The following is an 18,169-nucleotide window of genomic DNA, read 5'->3' as shown; positions in this document are numbered from 1 at the left end:
CTCTGCAGCGTCCTGTCAGCCTGACCTGTGGACACAGAAACAGAAAACTCAGACAGAGACAGAGGTGCTAAATGTCTACAACTGAATTCTCACTGGTAAAAAGGCCATTATGACTAGTAACACTGGGAACAATTTAAGATTGCTAATATTAAAATTAAATGTTCCCTGAATGTTTAAAATGTCAATTTTCAAAAATATTTTTTTTCAAGGAACATTCTAGTTTATACTTTTTCATTATGGGAACTTTACTTTTGAATGTTCTCTAGATGTTTTGAAAATGTTAGACTAAGAAACTAAGACTAAAACTAGACTAAGACTAAAACTAAGAAAATCAGCAAAATTGTGCTGAGCAACAGTAAATGTGAACGGACATTACCATGATAAAAACTTGAAGCAGTTATGCATGAATTATCAAAATCTCTGTCTGTACACTTTACACTGGCCAGCCTTATTTCAGTCTCACCTGTTGAGCTCTTGTTCAGGGGAGAAGCCTCCATGGCACCCTGAACATTTCGGGCATTAGAAGTCCCCGTTGGCTCGACAGGAACTTGACCTGGCAGCGGAGGGCACGACCAATCAAAGCTGTCCGATCCACTCCTGGATCTGGAGTGACCTGAGTCTGGAAAATTTTAGACATCAAATCAGCCATTGAAATTAGAAATAGAAATGGAGCCATAACTTATTTATTAAAATACTATTCTGACCCATGCAAGAGCATTTAGATGAAGTTGAATTGAGGGGATGTTCATCATCATCTGAGCTCTGCTGGCCTCTGCTCTGCCACGCCATCTTCCTCCTGTCCGCCTGACCTGTGGACACAGAAACAGAAAATTCAGACAGAGACGGAGGTGCTAAATATCTGGAAAGCGCCAGGATCTGGGTCGGGTCTGGCAGCAGATCGCGGTCATCAGAACAGAGTCTCCAAATCTCCCGACCAGCCGTCTGAGAGAAAGCAGCTCTTCTGGATCTAGAGCGGCCTGAGTCTGGAATATTTCACACATCACATAACGTTAGCTGTTAATGTTTTGATAATAATCAATAAACAATGTCAGTGATCAATTACAAATATTGTTACTATAGTTACGTTACTCAAATTGAAAAGTTGTATTTCATATGCAAGGAATCAAATACATGTGATCACTAAGCTGAGAACATTGGGGGATTTTTAACCTTACACAATTTTCTTCACATTAATGTAGTCAATCATTGTACAACTTCAAACCATAAACAAGTGAAGACCAAAAGCACACTCACCTCCTCTTTCACCCATCATGTGAGCCATCGACATCCTTCGAGTCCAAACTGCAATAAAAAACACAACACAATACAAAATACAATACAATATACAATACAATAACCTACAACTCTCCTTAGAAATACTCCTCCCAAAATAAAATAATAATAAAATAAAACAAAAAAATTAAATAAAACTCCAAACTCCTTCTAAAATAAGAAAAGAACAATAAATTAAAAGTATCCTCAAAGATAATATGAACAAAAAATATAACTTTATAAAGGATATTATCTTCCGATGTTCTTCAAGAATAAAAGTCTCTCTCAGAAATTTCCTTCAAGATCGCAAAATCAGCAGCACAGAAAATATTCTGCAAGTTTGTGAATTGGTGAATCAAACCAACAGATAGAGATCGGTTCGCGTGTATATATTCATTCAGAATTCATAACACGCGTCGCTATAGCAACTAAAATGCACATGCATGTCTATGGTATATATTCATTCAGAATTCATAACACGCATCGCTATAGTAACTAAAATGCACGCAAGCACATCTATCGTACATATGCATTCAGAATTCATAACGCGTCGTTATAGCAACTAAAATGCACGTGCATGGGTAGAGCACGTGATCACACATCCAATCTGAATACTTTATTAAATAGCTACAGATTTAATTTTGACGTTTTTTAAATGAGATTTATGGTTTCTGAACAGTCATTATTATTATTATTATTAGACAATTATTTTCGGTGGAATTATTTTTCCACCGAAAATAATACAAAAATGAGAAATTGCACAAACGCGTCCACTAGGCCTACAGTCTGGATTGAGTCGTTGCTTCTGTCCAAAATGCGCAAAACGGCACAAGGGAGGAAACATGTGGACATAATCTTATTATGGAGTCTATTAATTTAATTCGCCCTTTACTTTGGCAAGCCAGTTTTAAATTGTTCCCAGCGCTATAGTAATTGCATTTTTACGGGTAAGAACGGATTCAGAGAGCTCTACAATTGAATTATCACTAGTAAAAATACAATTACGACTAACGCTGGAACAATTTAAGATTGCTAATTTGATATGACAAAAAAGTTGTTTAATACACCAGCTTCCATGACTCATAGCTTTAAAGTTTGAAATTTTAAAAATCACATCAAAGCAAAAAATAAAAGGTTCTTAAAAATCAAACTAATAATCCAGAAACAAACGGAATTCCCCATTAAACTTTTTCAACCAATTTATTTAAAAAAACAAACATTAAACATTTAAACCTCCTGTAGAGAAGACTATGACTGTATTGAAGATTTCCTGCTGATGTGTTCCAATTCTTTTTTCCATATAAATTTAAAATGAAGAGAGTCAATAGATTTAGACTCTTCTATACCTGTGGTTCTTTATAGCTAGCATCCTACATTATGAAGGTAATCCCATTTGGAGCACTGCAAATCCGGATTAGCAGTGCTCCAGCACAAAAATAAGAAAGATTACCTGATTCTGGATAGCAAAACACGGGTTTTCCAAATCTAGACCAAACTTTTGAACAACTGGGTCCTGGACCGGCTTGAGAAGGATTGTTCTCGGGTACTGTGCTCTGTCAAAAGCTTTTCTTGGTGCATTCAGTTCATTTTTCCTCATTGAAATGCAAGTTTTATACTTTTTAAAGTATACTTTATACTTTAAACATGTAAAATCATCATGTGCAGTACATGAGGTAAAATATAATGCCTAATATCTATCTAAAATATAAGTCACTTACTACCGGTATTCACTTTTTTATTGAACTGAAACTCAACATTACATTTTCAATCATGCAGATGTTCAGAAAAAGAGCTTGAACAAGGACATAAATAATATAAAATGTATTTGAATTTTTTTTTTCACTGCTAAAATATACCATGTTTAAGTGCCATTTTTTGTTTCTGTTTTGCAATAGTTTTACAATAACACGACAGTGGGACAGGTATCTTACTGTAACTCATACAATGGTGAACAATCTGAAGGTATAATGAGCGACAGGACCAGAATGAACAGAAATCAAGAGATTAAAGGCATTCAACATACATTCCTAAGTTCTAGGAGAACATTTATGCAAGAAAGCATTAGACTTTAGGTGAAAATCATAACGCAGAGAAAACGCAGCTTTACAGTTCAAAAGATACTCAGAGAAAGGGCAAAAGATTTACCAATAATCTTCTGAATCTCCATCCAGTAAACTCTGATCATATCACAATCCCAGAATACTTGCATTTGTGTGCCCTTAGATAATGTAAATGGAACATTTTTATTGTTTTTATTGATAAAATGACAAAATAATGAAATCTAATTTAAGACAAATTGACACACTTAAAACACATATTACCATGTCTTTATTTAACAATTTTAAACATTTAACCAATAAACTTTAAAATGATCTGAGAATATAATACAATAAAAGACTTTCACAATAGAAAACACTTCATGGTTTGTGTACAAATGTTTCCAAACATCAGTGAAACCTGAACCAAAAACTGAAAATTCATGATGGAATTTAATAATGGTGCAAAGAGTGATTAATGGTAAAAACCTAAACAACCACAACAAAACCAACACTGTATTAATGGTCTGATTGTCATAAAGAAAATGAACCATTTCTGTTCACTGTGTGAAATGCCAAATACATTACATGAATAAAATGACAAAAAGCTGAACTCCTCCTGCACTCTAATTGAAGGGTTTGACGATTTTCATGGAGATGAAGTTCTGAAAATAAATAAATACAAAATAATTAGCATTGTACATCTTAAGTCTAAACATCACCTTTGTGAAAGGATTGATGAAGTGTGTCTTTACTGGTAATGAATACAACAAGATCCCAATGAATAATAGCACTAAAGGTGCCTTTACACAGCCGAGTTAAGGCGGCTCTAAAGCGGGTCTGTGTCTGCTCAAAATTCTGTGTAAAGACGCAAAGCAGACTTAAAATATGCCGGGTCTGACCCACCTCGGCCCAAAGGCGATGTAGAAACGGTTTTGATTCAGAGTAAATGAACGCGAACTTGTGCCGCCTTAAACTACATCATTGTCGTGACAACCGCCAGTCAGCCAGGGCTGCGTTTCCCAAAAGCATCGTAAGCCTAAGTTGATCGTAAAAACAATCGTACGAGTGACCTTAATATTAAGGTCTGTTTCCCAAAAGCATCGTAACTTAAGTAGCACTTGAAAACAGTGTTGCCAACTATTTTCCAAGGAAAGTAGCTAAAGCCTGCCCAAAAAAATCGCTAAATGTCGCTAGATGACGTCATGCGTTAATTAGCATATTAGTGACGTCATCACGCCGTCCTTGCGTTCAGCCTGCCTAACGTTTTTTCATTTAGCCTACTATATTTTACAATAATATAATACAGCCGACTGTCCAATAAATGTTTTCATTTCCTATACCTTTTTGTCATACAATATATGATATAGTGAATTACAAAAAAAAAGATGTGTAAAATCTGAATTGAGAAACTGGATGAACTAAAGCTCTGCGAGAGAGTAATATAAGTGATAAGCACAAGAGATGGAACTCATCATAACTAATTTATTTAAATATAAAACAAAAGAAGCAGATAACATTAAGTGAGAAATCGATGGCAACCTTGTGTGCTCATGTGTACTGTGTCTGTGTGCGCGTGCAGCTCCCCTCAGCCATTCACTGAAGGGCAGACGCAGAGAGAGGTGTGTGTGACGGCAGCATAGGACGGCAGAGGGGAAAAAAGACCTCGCGCTCGCAGGACAGTACTGGCGACATTTGTAAACTAAAGTAGCTGAAGTTTGTCCAAAAAAATCGCTAGATTTGTCGCTAGTCGCTTTTTTGAAAATAAGTCGCTAGAGGGGTCTGAAAAGCCGCTAAATATAGCGACAAAGTCGCCAAGTTGGCAACACTGCTTGAAAATGATCGTAGATCTACGAGTGCTCTGGAGTAATTGTAAAGCTCTAAGAAGAGAGAGTTATGAGGTCACCTACAGCACAACCGGCAGATTACACCTTTAACTTTACTCAAGTGCATTGTGATAATGCTGCAGTGCCCTCTTCCTTTTTGTCAGGCTTGCAAACTCCTGCCATTTCTTGCAGACCTCTTTACCCGATCTTTGAACTAATAATTTGACTTTTAACTTTTAATTTGGTAGCAATGTCCTCCCAGATGTTTTGTTTCTCTTTGTTTGTACGATGCCCTTTAAATCTGTTGAAAATAATATCTTTTCCCGCTCCACCTCCTCTAGTAGGATATTGATTTCGTCTTTTTGAAAGGTATCATTTTTGTTTCAGCCATTTTGTCAGCGCCTCAGCCTGTAGGTAGTTGCTTTATAGACGTGTTTTGATTGCTAATCCACATCAGATGACAATTATTAGGTGAACCGTTCAGAGGAAACGATTCCATAAGGTTACATTACAGCACTTCGCAAATGGACAGCGACTCTTGAGTAGCACTTACGCCTAGTTCACACTGCCCGATTTTTGCCCCGATTTTGAGTCGCCGACAGGTTTTGCGAAATCGCCGACAAATGCCCGAGATCACAGGCAAATCGGTGCTCTAGCACGCGAGTGACAATCACACAGTGTGCAGAACACAATCCTGGCTCCCTCTGTCTCTTCAACAATTTCTTCCGTCATAATCTTTTTTCTTTTTCTCCACAAATCAGCGCACATAAAATTTGAAGCAAACTTTTTGCAGTTTATCGTTTTTAATAACAATTTTAATAAAAGTTTAATAAAAAAAATAAAAAAATGAATTAAGACAGCGTTTGTAACTTTTGAAGTGCATAAACAATATGTTCCCAGAATCCACGGCCTTTGTTGTTATTGTGACATAAAAGTAGAAAGTTTATAGTCTATAATTAGGTTATGTATTGCACCTAGGCTATCTGTAGCCTATGGCAAAAAATTACAGAGCGAGTTGTTCCCACTGTCCTAAAGGAACAAAATGCGCCGGCGATTAATTTCGTTGGACAAAGGCTTAAAGAAAACGTAGCCAACAATGTCATAGTTAGGCTATGTTTAAATATTAGCCTATAACATTATTTTTTAATTAAATAGCCTAACTGTCTGTAGGCTATATAGGCCTATTTAATAAATAAGAAGCGAACCAAAATCGTCGGTATGGATTGACGTGTGTAACGTTTTTCTGTTCACAATTAAACAGAATTGTCCAATATTCGGGCTCATGTTATAGGAGCTGAGAACTAAACTTTGTTTTGGGGAAATATTACATTCCTGACCACTTTTACAGTCTATGGGCTCAGAGAGAGGCTATGCAGCCTGATGCTATAATGGAGAGTCCGCGCTCTTCTTTGGTCAGAACCACGGAGAACGACCACGGACAGGTCCGTCCTATGCACCGAGACTTTTCACAATGCAACAACATATTTAAAGAGCATTAAGCTATAATCTATATATCTATTATGTAAAGGGAGGGGAAGCAGCCGCAGCGAGCACAGACACAGAGCGGCCAGAGAAACGGAGGAGCGACTGCAGTATGGCGTTTGTGGAAAACTGCGGAAAAACTGCAGAAAAAGAGCGGGTGTTGAAACCTGTCACCGGAAAAACTGTGGGTGTATCCCCCACGGATGCGACACCCCTGAAGGTTTGTTGTGACTGCTCTAAAGTGACTTTCTTTTAAAGTCCCCTTTTAATCCTGCGGTAATCTACCCGTAATAATGTTAAAAATACTTTATTTATAGCATTGTCAATCAAGCACAATTTTATTAAGAAATATAAAATAACTATAGAATACCGTAGCCTACAATAGAAGAATTGCAGAATTACAGTAGGCTAGGCCTACAGAATTATGACAAACATCAAAAGCGCTATATAGCAAGCAGAACAAAATTATTTAAAACTCTGTATTTTTATTTTAGGCCTATTTTTAGACATTATTTCATTATTTGTTTTAAATTAATTTCTAAAACTTTGTTAAAACTGTAGTTTTAAATAATGTTCAACGCATTGTTACCCGCGATTTTAATTCCTGTGTAAATGCATTTATGCCGCTTCAGAGAAGGATTAAACGGTCTGTGTAAATGCAAATTTTTGTGATTTTATGCCGCTGCAGAATCGGTTTCTGTGCCGCGTTTGCTGTGTAAAGATGCCTTAACTGTCCAATACCCACAACGTATTGTAACGTTAACGTTAGTTTATTTTCCACAGCTGCTTAACGTTGTTACAAAAGTTAATGTTATGCCTAGCTTGGAACAATACTACATAAAGTTTAAACGACACCAACAACAAATATAAGTTGATAATTCAATAAATAAAACAGGAACAGTAACAAATACATAGAGCATCTTCACAAATATCAGCTAAATTTGAGAACATACAAGACGGTTAACGCGACGGGTCTGACAGACGAGTCAGATAGCACCTAAAATACAATACCAAATTAACGCTCTAAAACAGGTTATGTGACTGTGGCAAGGGGGGCGTGGTTCAGCGAGGTCTGCAGCGGGAGAGAGAGCCGCGGGACAAGCGGTACGTGAGTGGGTTGGAAGCAGATTAATAACACCTGTCTCTTGTTCTAGTAATGAGCGCGGAGAGGGGATAAAACCTCGGTGGAACCGGAGATCAGAGAGAGAGAGAGATCGGACGGTTGATACGAACGCACAGAGACTGAGATACCGGAAGCCGGAAGTGCCGACCCGGAAGTGATTGAGTGTCTATGAGAATCCACACCGGAGTGTGTGTTGTTGAAGTTTATTACAAGTTTTGAGTTAAAATAAAGAAAGTATCAACCGTCCAGCCGACCCCCGTGTCCTCTTCCTTCCTACCATTATCGAACTTTGCTACAGTGGTGCCGAAACCCGGGAAGGAAGTAGGACCGCGCCGCCGCCATGACGACACCAACACCCTCCGCCACGCCGTTTGCGGACATCATCACCTCTCTCGCGGCCCTCCACCAGGAACAACATCAGTCCATGCTGGACCTGCGGGCGGACCAGGAGCGCCGCTTCGAGGCCATCGTCCGCGGCCAGCAAGAGGACCGCGAGAGGTTCCGGAGCTGGATAGACCGGGAGGTTCGCACCGAAGCCGCCGTGCTCGCCAGCGCACCGGTCCACGTGCCCCTACATAAGATGGGGCCACAGGACGATCCCGAGGCCTTCATCGAACTGTTCCAGAAGGCAGCGGAGGCCTGCGGGTGGCCCCGGGCACAGTGGCCGGTGCGCCTCATACCACTGCTCACGGGAGAAGCCCAGGCGGCCGCCCAACAACTGCCGGTGGCGAACCTCCTGGATTATGAAGACCTAAAGAGGGCCATCATCCAGCGGGTCGGCCGGACCCCCGAGCAGCATCGACAGCGGTTCCGCTCGCTGGAGTGGGGGGAGGCCGGGCGGCCCTTCGCGATGGCCCAACAGCTCCGGGACGCGTGCCGCAAATGGCTATTGGCCGGTGGAAGCGACGTGGACCACATCGTCGATCTGGTGGTACTGGAGCAGTTTATCGCTCGGCTCCCCAAGAAGACCGCCGAGTGGGTCCAGTGCCACCGGCCCACGTCGCTGACGACGGCCATCAACCTGGCGGAGGACCATCTGGTGGCGTGCCCGGGGGTCGGCGAGCCCCTACTAACCTCTCCCTCTCTCTCTCACCCCTCTGTCTCTCCTTCTCGCCCTGTCCCTCTCCCTAGGTCCCGCCCTCCAGGGCCCCCTCGTATTCCCCCCAGAGGCCGGGGTGGAATGGGCCCAGGGCAATACGGGAGTTTGAGGGCCCCGCCCAGGGGGGCGGGGCTGCTGGGGTCGGGCGGGGATAACGGCTCCGGTTCCACCCCCCTTCCGCGCTCATTTTCCAACCCACTCCCTGGGCTGGCCTGCTGGCGGTGCGGCGACCCGGACCATTTTGTGGACCGATGTCCGATGATGGACATCGGGACAATGATCCGGGTCCCGGACTTCCAGCGGACCACCCCTGATCAAGCAGGAGAGTACCAAATTCCTGTGAGTATCAAGGGGGGTACATATCAGGCCTTGGTGGATTCAGGCTGTAACCAAACCTCGATCCATCAAAGCCTGATGCAACCGGGGGCATTGGATACAAGCCGCATGGTTAAGGTGCGGTGTGTGCATGGGGATGTGGTGGAATATCCGGTTGTCCCAGTCACGATACAGTTTAGGGGAGAAAATCATAGTGTTGAGGTGGCGGTTAGTCCCCACCTCCGGCATCCGCTAATTCTGGGGACAAATTGGCCTGCCTTTCCGGCGTTATTGGGGTCGTTATGCGCGGATGCCGCTTGGGAGAACAAGGCTAGGAACGGGGCGGTGCGAGTGCAGGTTGGCGAGACTGATACGGGGCCCTTGGGAACCGCTTCAGAGGAACCGAGCGGGGTCGAGAGACTGATTCTCTCGGACCGCGATGACTTCCCTCTGGAGCAGTCCCAAGATGAGACTCTAAAACATGCTTTCCAACAGGTCCACACTATCGACGGTCAGTCCCTCCAACCCGCCTTGCCCGTCACGTATCCTTATTTTGCCATAATTAAGGATAGGTTGTATCGAGTGACCCAAGACGCTCAGACAAAAGTGGATACAACCCAGTTGTTAGTACCGAAGAGCCGCCGGGAAATGCTTTTCCAGGCGGCTCACTCTAACCCGATGGCGGGCCACCTGGGACAGGCGGCCACACTGAATCGTTTAATGACCCGATTTTTTTGGCCAGGCATTCATGACAATGTGCGCAGGTGGTGCGCGTCTTGTCCGGAATGTCAGTTGGTAAACCCACTGGCCGCTCCAAAAGCACCATTGTGCCCCCTACCATTAATGCAGGTCCCCTTCGAAAGAATTGCGATGGACCTCATCGGGCCATTAGAGCGATCCGCACGCGGACATCGTTTTGCGCTAGTTATCGTGGACTACGCAACACGATATCCGGAAGCAGTGGCTCTCCGCAACATCTCGGCGAAGAGTGTTGCGGACGCACTGTTTCGTTTAATCTCCCGAGTGGGGATTCCGAAGGAAATCCTCACTGATCAAGGCACGGCGTTTATGTCACGCACGTTAAGCGAATTGTACGGATTATTGGGCATTAAATCCATTCGAACAAGCGTCTATCACCCACAAACAGACGGCTTGGTCGAACGGTTTAATCGCACTCTTAAATCCATGATCCGTAAATTCGTACAGGAAGACGCCAAAAATTGGGATCGGTGGTTAGAACCCCTCTTATTCGCTGTGCGAGAGGTCCTGCAAGCCTCCACGGGGTTTTCCCCCTTCGAGCTTCTCTACGGACGACAGCCCCGGGGGGTGCTGGATGTCCTACGAGAAACTTGGGAGGAGGGACCTTCTTTGGCCAAGAACGAAATTCAATATGTGCTGGACTTGCGAACAAAACTCCACACCTTGGGGCGGCTATCTAGGGAGAATTTGTTGCAAGCCCAGGACCGCCAAAGCCGGTCGTATAACAGGGGTACGAGACTACGCAAATTCACACCGGGAGAGAAAGTGCTCGTATTACTCCCTACCTCGAGCTCTAAATTAATGTCGAAGTGGCAGGGGCCGTTTGAGGTCGCACGACAGGTTGGAGACCTCGATTATGAAGTGATACGATCCGATAGGAACGGAGCACGTCAAATATACCACCTCAATCTCTTTAAGAAATGGAATGAGGTGGAATCAGTGTTGTTGGCGACGGTGATCGGGGGAGAGGATGATCTCGGGCCAGAGGCGAGCATCAAAGCACAATCGGTCGCACTGGCCCCTGGGGGAGATCACCTCTCACCGTCCCAACTCACTGATCTCTCAAAATTACAGGCGGAGTTCGCCGACGTGTTTTCGCCCCTACCGGGACATACCAACTTAATTCAGCACCATATCGAGACTGAGCCGGGCGTGGTAGTTCCCAGCCGGCCGTATCGCTTACCTGAACACAAGAAAAAGGTAGTTCAGGAGGAATTAGGGGCAATGCTCGATATGGGAGTAATAGAGGAGTCCAACAGTGACTGGGCGAGCCCGATCGTTTTGGTCCCTAAAACCGACGGCTCGGTCAGGTTCTGTGTGGACTACCGCAAGGTGAACGCAGTGTCGAAGTTCGACGCGTATCCAATGCCGCGGGTTGACGAGTTGCTTGATCGGCTGGGCACGGCTCGATTTTATTCGACATTGGACTTAACGAAGGGCTATTGGCAGATCCCCTTGTCTCCATTGTCCAAAGAAAAGACAGCTTTCACCACGCCGTTTGGATTGCACCAATTCGTCACGCTTCCCTTCGGCTTGTTCGGGGCACCCGCTACCTTTCAGCGCCTCATGGACCGGATTCTGCGTCCCCATGCCGCATATGCTGCTGCCTACCTGGACGATATCGTGATTTACAGTCACGATTGGCAGCGGCATATGCAGCATGTCAGGGCGGTCCTGAGGTCGCTGAGGGGAGCGGGGCTCACGGCCAATCCGAAGAAGTGTGCAATTGGGCGGGTGGAGGTAAGGTATCTGGGCTTCCACTTGGGTCATGGGCAGGTGCGTCCCCAAATTGATAAGACCGCCGCAATTGCAACCTGTCCGAGGCCCAAGACCAAAAAGGAGGTAAGGCAGTTCTTGGGGCTGGCGGGATATTATAGACGGTTTATACCAAATTATTCGGACCTCACCAGCCCTCTGACTGACCTTACTAAAAAGGGGCTACCAGATACGGTCCAATGGACGGAGCCGTGCCAGCAGGCCTTCACCCGAGTTAAGGCTGCTCTATGTGGCGGGCCGCTTTTACACTCCCCTGACTTTTCTCTCCCTTTTCTGTTGCAGACTGACGCGTCGGACAGGGGGCTGGGCGCAGTCCTGGCCCAGGAGGTGGAGGGGGGAGAGCGGCCGGTGCTGTACATTAGCCGTAAGCTCTCGAAGAGAGAGGCTAAGTACAGCACCATCGAAAAGGAGTGCCTTGCCATCAGGTGGGCCGTTCTCACCCTCCGCTACTACCTTCTGGGGCGGGAGTTCACCCTCTGTTCGGACCACGCTCCTCTCCAATGGCTCCACCGCATGAAGGATACCAACGCGCGGATCACCCGTTGGTATCTAGCTCTTCAGCCTTTTAAGTTCCAGGTGGTCCACAGGCCGGGTGCTCAGATGGCTGTGGCCGATTTCCTCTCCAGAAATGGGGGGGGGGGGGGGGGGGGGCCTGCAGGCCGGACGGCTCCCCGGCCTGAGTCGGGCGGTGGGGGTATGTGGCAAGGGGGGCGTGGTTCAGCGAGGTCTGCAGCGGGAGAGAGAGCCGCGGGACAAGCGGTACGTGAGTGGGTTGGAAGCAGATTAATAACACCTGTCTCTTGTTCTAGTAATGAGCGCGGAGAGGGGATAAAACCTCGGTGGAACCGGAGATCAGAGAGAGAGAGAGATCGGACGGTTGATACGAACGCACAGAGACTGAGATACCGGAAGCCGGAAGTGCCGACCCGGAAGTGATTGAGTGTCTATGAGAATCCACACCGGAGTGTGTGTTGTTGAAGTTTATTACAAGTTTTGAGTTAAAATAAAGAAAGTATCAACCGTCCAGCCGACCCCCGTGTCCTCTTCCTTCCTACCATTATCGAACTTTGCTACAGTGACAAAAGAAACGAAATACAATTCTTAATGTTTACCTCAGAAGCGGGAGGTTTATCCTACTCCGAAATCTGACTGAAAGTGATGATGATCCATGCATGTAATGGCGATTAGTGTGTGTAAAGAAATTTGTTTGCCCCGCTGACTGAGGTTCTTGCTCCCACAATGCAACGCAACTAAAAATATGGAAAAAGACCTGTAAAACACAAATACGGAAAATTCCTTCAATGCCGTAAATGCATTTATGCCGCTTCAGAGAAGGATTAAACGGTCTGTGTAAATGCAAATTGTTGTGATTTTATGCTCCTGCAGAATCGGTTTCTGTGTAAAGATGCCTTAAGACTAGCACAACCAGGCCGATGAACAGCCACTTAAATTTGCGCCACACTATGAATTTGCACGTCTTGCATGGACTTGTGAACCAAAAGAACGAGGTTTCAGGTCGCCTGAGAGGTTTAAAAGAGAAACAAATCTTGTAATCATCTTCTGTTAACACACAGAACAATAAACTTATTTAAGTGAGAGTTCGATTACTTGGGAGGATGGAGTTTTGGATTCATATTGGGCTCATCTCTGCCTTTTCCAGCAGGTCTCTCATCCGCTTCCTTCTCATTCACAATCTCCAAAGTCAGCTCCACCTTTCCCTGAAAAAAAAAAAACGATAAAAAAGGCCCAATTAAATCAAGCTCAACATGAAATGACATCCACAACCCATTTGATCAAACCAAGTGAAGCGTATTCAAAGGGGTAATTCACTGCTGGCAAAATGGGATTTAAATAAAAGTTGGCTGCCTATGCAGTAGAAAGGCTTTTAGGCAAACAAGTCAGAAAACTTCAACACCCATAATGCACTGGGCATGTTGCCGTCCAAAGCCACTCCCGATCTGCTCCTACTAAGTCAAATTCTGCCTTGCTTGAGAAGGAAATACTTTTGAGCAAACTTTTAGTAGCCTCTCGAGGAGAAATCACAACACATGAACACAGCTCATACAAAGAAACTCAGTGACATACACGGTTAAAATTTGTTACAAATTGAGGAGTTTTTATATTTATAATATATATATATATATATATATATATATATTTATGAATCTATTAATCTGTACAGTGTATTTTATATTTGATAACTTTATTAGATGTATTTTGTAGGCCATTACCTGAACAGTAATGTTAGACCTTCCTGAGATTTAAGCACTGTATTTCATTTGTTTGTTTTATTGTCTATTTATTGTATGTATTTTACCATTTGTTTGTACTTTGTTCTTCTTCTTATTGTATACATATGAAACACAAAAAAATTGATGTTTTATATTAGTATAGTTCAAACATTGTTGTTTATTTTGCTATAGCCTAGATATTTTACATTTTCAGATTAACTGTTCTTAATGGTTAACTATGTTCTTAATTTTTCTGTTTATTATAAAAAAGTATAACAAATATAACCGATAAGAATACCGCTAAAGTACCGGATCGATGAGCAGTATTGGTAAGGGTAGTAATACTGTTAAAACCTTAACGATACCCATCCCTACGTACAGGCAAGAAAGCTGTTGCCATAGTATTCCATTTGATCATAATGCTGTATGAAAAGTATTTGAAAAGTGCACATATATGAAAAGTATGATAACATTTTTCAGGGATAAACCTATAGAGTGCTGCAGGTATGACATCACCTCGTAGACCAAAATAGAAGCGAGTTAGCATTTTAGCACTTCTGGTCCCCTCGTCCCAAATTCAATAGGTTTTTTGAACGGGATTGTGTTTAAATGGCTGAAATAAGGTCTGTGGTGAACAAGCTGTGAAAGACACTTTCAATTTTTACTCTACAACATAAAGTACATCAGTATTACCCCGCTCGTGATTTTTTTAAGCTGTTCCGTGTCTGGCGGCTGCTAACAGGTGGCTAAATGGGACTACAGAGGCTGTCGAGGAGATTAAACGTCATCACGCCCAAAAGGTAAAATCAGCTTACAGCCTCATTATGCTCATAATTTTCTAACTCAAACATTCTGGGAAAATGTTTTTGAATAAAACCTGAAAGAGATGTCAGAAGCTTAGTGATGATGATGCTGAAGTTGAGCGACCGTGGTGTAGTCCGTTTATAGCCTACTTTTAGCTTTTTACTTCTTCTTTTTTAAACTGTATTTAGGCTTCAAAATTTATAAAAATTGTGTTCATCTGTAATAATTAGCTTGATGGAAAAAAACCTGTAAGTATCAGACCAAAAGCCTATAGGATAATCCTATTTGGATTGTATAGAGTTTTACAAGTGTAATGCTAGTTCCCTGCAAAGTGACGTCATACCTGCATCACTCTATTCTTACAATAATTTTCTTAAAAAACCTCTGTCAATTCGTCGGTCCGTGGGCGGGGATAAAAAACCCTACAAATTAAGGGTTTCACAAAAGCCCTGGAGCTGTCAAAATTTTAAAGGAACTGTATGTAATAAATGTATTTCAATTAATCATAAAATGGCTCTGATATGTCACTAGACATTAAATTCAAATACTTATATCACTGACAACAGTAGTCCGGGCAGGATATTGTCATTTAAAAGTTGTTGTTGCAGCCCTCAACTGATGTTGATGTCGACATGTTGTGTTTTGGCCTGAAGCTCCGCCCTCCACCTATCTACCAATCACGAAGTCAGTGGTGTTTCGGCATCTGGGTTGCCAGATCTGCTCTAGTTACCACATCTGCAGCTACAAACGTTCCTGCTGGATCCTGCAGCTTATCTGACAACCTCGAGTCAGGGGGAGGGGGAGAGGGGATACACCGCTCTACAGTCCATTGAAAGTCATTACAGTACCAATTTTGGCTAGCCAAGAAATCTAGACGCACCCTAGTGGCAGCAAATCTAATCTGCCGCGAGTGTCGTCTAGCAACTCTCTATACACTTCTGAGCTGTAAACGCCAAACTCTGGTCGGGCCAATCACATTGTGTATAGAGTCGGTGGGCAGGGCTTAACATAGTGACGACGGCCGAGTTGTGCTTGCGTGCTTCTAGTAAACACAGAAACTGCCGAACGGCGGTCTTTCGAATCATCTTTGACCGCGACTCTGGAAGACTTGGATTTAAACTTTTCTCTGAGAAAAGAATAAAGAACAGCACTGAAGTCATTCTTAAAAAGGGAAGATTGTGTTCGGAGTTTGGCCGACTGGATATGGTGAATGTTTAATCTATCAACAAGCTCTGTTTCACCTTCGTTGCTCTGGTTGGTTTTAACGCTATCCTATCGCGTGCAGAGGGAGTTTGAAAAACAAGTTGTTTGGATCAAATAAATGCAGCCTAGGTGAGCAGAAGAGCCTTCTTTAAAAACATTTAAAAATGCTACTGGTCTGAAACTTTTGACCGGTAGTGTAGCCTATGTATGTATTTCCTTCACATTCATGTTAAAAATAATACTAGGACATAGTATGACGAGACATATTGGCCCTCATTTATCAATCTTGCGCAGAAACTGGTGTATATGTTGGCGTAAGATTATGCTTACACTCCTCTCACCGCCTGATTTATGAAGCTGTGCGCACCTCTGCAATCCAGGTGTACGCAATACTTGCCCTTGATAAATGCGGCGGCTGAAAACGATCGTCATTAGAATAACACGCCCCTATATATTCAAGTCTCCGCCTCCCGCACGCCCTCATTTTACGCCATGGACACACGGAAGACGGCAAAGAAGCGAAACTTCTCCGACGTGGAGATCGGGCGCGCTCAATCATCTCACTAGTCCACTAGTCAGGGCACTGATCAGGACATAAGTCAATGGGCTGACTCCCTGATCAGTGCTCTGACTACTGAACTAGTGAGATGATTGAGACGCGCCCATCGAGCCGATCACCAGGGAAGTGGGGAAAAAAAACGAAATTGTTTTATTTGGGAGTTTAAAGAGTGGAATTAAAGGCACCTACAAAAACAAAATATGGACCCAAATTACGAGTACTCTTAATAGTGTGGAGGTTGAGAAGCGCACTCCAGCAGTTTAAAGCTGTTTGGATGATAAATTACCATCACAATGCATTATTTTACAGCACGTTTTGAAACAATTAGCATTTAATTTCGTATCACGGCACATATATTGGGGTGTACAATAGTGATGATGATGTGATGTGGAGTAAGATTCATTCACATTAATAATTACATGACGATTTGTAAGATTCTTATTCTTATTATTATGATTATTATTCTTAATGACGCTTGTTATTCAGAAGAAGAGTGTCGTTTTTATTGATTTTATTATTATTTAAAAAAAGATGGTCATTTTTATTATTTTGTCAGTCTGAATTATTTTAGTCCCAGTCCGTCCGCAGTGCAGCAGCCGGGCCAGCGGGCCTGAAACGTCAGATAAAGCGCACAGGCTCGCGACTGGAGGATTACATATTCCTACAAATCAAACGCTTTGGTAAAGTCACACAAATTAAACATTGACGTTCATGTTGCACAAAAATAAACACTGATGGTTGTTGTTGTGGTTTTTAACAGTGGGTCATATAGCATATCTTGTCAGTGCGTTTTGTGGTGTTAGGAATTGTTTTTCTGCGCATTTTCACACTAACTCAAATGTGCGTACACCACCTCCTGAGCTGGTGGAGGATTTGAGCGTGCCGTACGCCAACGTCCATATTGATAAATCTCAAAGTCACCGTGGGTTTGGGTGTACGCAAGGTGTACGCTGGAAATTTGGTGTACGCACTTTTGATAAATGAGGGCCAGTATGAGGAGATTTAATGTTAATGGACACAAAAACTGTAGTTTACTATTACTTCGACTATACAATTTTTTATTATTTTAAAAATATATTAATGAATGTGTAACATGTTGTTAAGTGTTTCCCATTTGACTGTATATTCAGTCATATTATTTCTTTCACGTTCATGTTGTTACACATAATACTTAGACACAAAGAATGTGACATTTAAAATGTTCATTTATTATAAGGTCTTGAACAAGTGAAACATGTTTTTCTGCACGAAAACATATAGGGAAAATAATAGGTTTAAAACATATTTAAATGATGGCTGAACTTGTGACTCTTATGCCCATATCATGGCATTTCTGCAGAAAGACTTGATAGGATTAGTGTTGTCATCCATGAAAACGAAATTAATACGTTTTATTAATTAATAATTGTTTAATATTACGACAAATAATATATTTTGACAAATGCAAAAAGTATGTTTAGCTTTCATGATAAAACGTGAATTCACTCACCACATCAGGACAGAAATTGTCTTATTGGCTTAAATGCATGTTTCAAGGATATGAAAAGAAAAGTATGGGGACTTTATTAAAAAGTATTGTTGTTAAATATTGTAGACATCGTTCCGATTAATATCCATGTGGAAACTGCCGTAAAAAGCTTATATTTAACGAAAGAAAATCACGTGTATGGGTAGCGCTGCTCAC

The 18,169-nt window shown here is 42.8% G+C and overlaps 1 long non-coding RNA gene across 1 annotated transcript; it reads right to left on the bottom strand.

Annotated features, from left to right (window-relative positions):
* Positions 1-3,583: 3,583 nt before the first annotated feature.
* LOC137038054 (uncharacterized) lies at positions 3,584-18,169 on the bottom strand. The gene is made up of 4 exons (XR_010897360.1): positions 17,975-18,169; positions 13,297-13,406; positions 12,801-12,958; positions 3,584-3,973 (listed from the first exon to the last, which is right to left on the bottom strand). It is a non-coding gene; the product is annotated as an uncharacterized lncRNA (long non-coding RNA).

This window comes from Pseudorasbora parva, chromosome 13, assembly GCF_024679245.1.
Source record: "Pseudorasbora parva isolate DD20220531a chromosome 13, ASM2467924v1, whole genome shotgun sequence".
NCBI classification, from domain to species: Eukaryota; Metazoa; Chordata; class Actinopteri; order Cypriniformes; family Gobionidae; genus Pseudorasbora; species Pseudorasbora parva.
This window is presented reverse-complemented; position numbering and strand designations above follow the sequence as displayed.